The sequence below is a fragment of the Lathyrus oleraceus genome, chromosome 2, assembly GCF_024323335.1.
Source record: "Lathyrus oleraceus cultivar Zhongwan6 chromosome 2, CAAS_Psat_ZW6_1.0, whole genome shotgun sequence".
NCBI classification, from domain to species: domain Eukaryota; kingdom Viridiplantae; phylum Streptophyta; class Magnoliopsida; order Fabales; family Fabaceae; genus Lathyrus; species Lathyrus oleraceus.
Genome location: NC_066580.1, coordinates 398092917 through 398095709, shown reverse-complemented (window position 1 = coordinate 398095709; position 2793 = coordinate 398092917).

Sequence of the window (2793 nt, the reverse complement as noted above, 5' to 3'; positions counted from 1 at the left end):
CAAAATTTGCCCATTAATATTACAAGGCATTTTTCAAGACACTCCGACTTATTCTGCCAGGCACTAACCTTAAAGGGACAAAAGCCCAACTCACAACAGGCCCACTCCAGAAAAGGGCCTAAACTGGCTTGCTCGCTAGGCGAGCAATTCCTTCGCCTAGTGAACCCCTCGTTATGACACTCGCCCCAGCGAAGCACCAGATCCAGTAAAAGCCCAAAATAGCTTGCTCGCTAGGCGAGCAACTCCTTCGCCTAGCGAAGCTTGCGAATATCAGAATTTCTGGGCTTCATTCTGAGCCCATTAGGTCACAACAAGAGCACTATAAATAGCCAAGCTTCAGAGGACGAAGGGGGAGACAAGGACAGACGGAAACCCTGGCACAGAAACCCTGGAGGCTACCGTAGAGAGTTCCGAATAAAGAAACCCTGAAGGCCGCTCCTCCGCTCCGAAGCTACCGCCGCCCAACTCCAGCCGATACCAAAAGCGATCAGTCTCTTCAACATAGCAGCTTAGTTGCAAGCAGGTTTGCGCATCACTATTGTTTTATGCTTTTAATCGGTAATCGCTATATACATAAAGCATCATGATTGAAGTTTCGAATATGTAATTTGATTTCACATACGAATTTAAATATGCTTGAATATCATGAATGTTTGACCATACTATTCCTGTAATCAAATGCCATAAAAGTTCAGGTTTTCAGAGGTCATGCTGCTGTCAAACTCCAAACCCGTGGCCGCTCGCTAGCACATCGCTAAGCGAGCCTGTAGCGAGCATTCGCTGAGCCTTCGCTAGGCGAAGCAGAGGCGAACGGGACAGTGGCTGCTTTGTTCTGCCTTATGTCTATCTAACCAAGACTTATTATAATTCTGCATCATTTGGCCTGAGATTATGACTGGTGTGTTGTAGTGCAATTTTCAATTATACTTTACTTTGATGCTCTAACCCGTGTGCTGAATTGTGTAAAGGTTTACATATTCCCGAGGAAATGGCCGGCTAGGTATTCCACTTTATGTGTGGGATACCCTTATGGAGATTCATCCTGAATTACTCAATTGATTTTAATGTATTAATTTCATGGTGAAGATCCACCCTAATGGCTTAATTGATCTTAATGTACTGATTTTAATATGGACCTAATTACTTAATCGACTACGGCTATCTAATTAATTGTAAAACTTTGCCTTTTAATATGCGATCTTGGACCTCTCTTTTGTTACCCTACGATTACGGTATTATGGTCATGTCCCGCGAATATGGGGATCCACTTAGCAAAGACCCTTCGGTTAAATCATCATAGTCCCTCGAATGTTGCCTTTGTCCCTCGATGACCCTTCGGTGTAGCCTACGGTTAAATGATGACCGTCCCTTCGAATGCTAAGGTATCCTCACAACTGTTGCCTTCAATGACCAATCGATGACCCTACGATGACCCTTTCACATCCAAAGGATAAAAATACTTACTTCTCAATAGTAAGGACAGTTTTACCCTCATAAGGATAGGAAATGCCCGGAAAGACCTCGGATAGGTATAACTCTTAATTGCTTATTCACAATTTAAAACTACTTTTCACACCTTACACCTTTCAAAACCTCCATTAGAAAATCACCACTTGGCATACATTCGCACTAGAATCATTGCCGAGTTATATTTTTCTAAACTATTTTCAAAACTAAACGAGATAACCACTTTGTATACATTCATTCAAGAATCATTACAAAGTTAAATTCTCCTTTCCAAAACATTTCCTACACATTTCCCAACCACTTTTTCAAACTAGAAAAACATAAATGATTGAGCGATTAAGAGCCCATGGATAACCATGGATACAAAGGGTGCTAACACCTTCCCTTTGTATAATGTACCTCCCGAACCTAAGAATCTAAATTAAGGTCTTTCCTGTTCTTTTCCACCTTTCCTTATTGGATAAAAGAAAAGTCGGTGGCGACTCTTGCTAACCGCGATATTGCGATTAAAACCACATAAAGTTAGTTCACCGTATGACAGAACTGGCGACTCTGCTGGGGACTTACAAAGAGAGGTCACCTTAAAAATCATTTATGTTTTAAACTGTTCCTTCTTTTGAGGGTATTTTATGCTTGAGTGAAAGATCCTACACCCGGATCTAGTGTACCTTAGGTAAGTAGCAATAGATCATCGCGACTATCCGGCGTATACTGGAATGGTTAAAATGATGGCTACGGTTAATGTGACACTTTGGATGTCCTGATGTTCCTCATGTTTACTTGAGGAAAAATTTGGCATTCGTGTGGTGTCATCAAAGCATTAACCAGACCTTTAGAACCCTAATTGACTCATCCTAGCCATTAGAAAATAGTGAGATAACTGACTTCGGTTCCGACTGGGGTTGGTTGAGACTCGATACTACACTCTTTGAGATTGGACTTTAGGGAAGCTTTGGTCAACCACTTGGCGTTGCACTGAAGTGGACTTAAAGAAAGGTCGATGATCTGAGATCCTTCTAGAACCCGGTTACTATTCTAGGACAGGTTGAACCAACCAAACTTCAGTGGGGAGGGTACTTACCTATGGAACTCATGCAAGCCTTAAAACTTAGGAATGATGGTTGTGTGACTTGCTTGTGCTTGTTATTTACTTAACATCATAACATCATCATAACATCATGGCATTGAACTAACCATTTCGAGGACTTAGGGATTTAACTTTGCTCTATTTTGTAAAAAAAAAAAAAAAAAAAAAGTTTCCTTTTTGGTAGTTTATGCAAAGTTAAATTCCAAAAGTCCTTGAAAACATTTCATACATTGCATAGC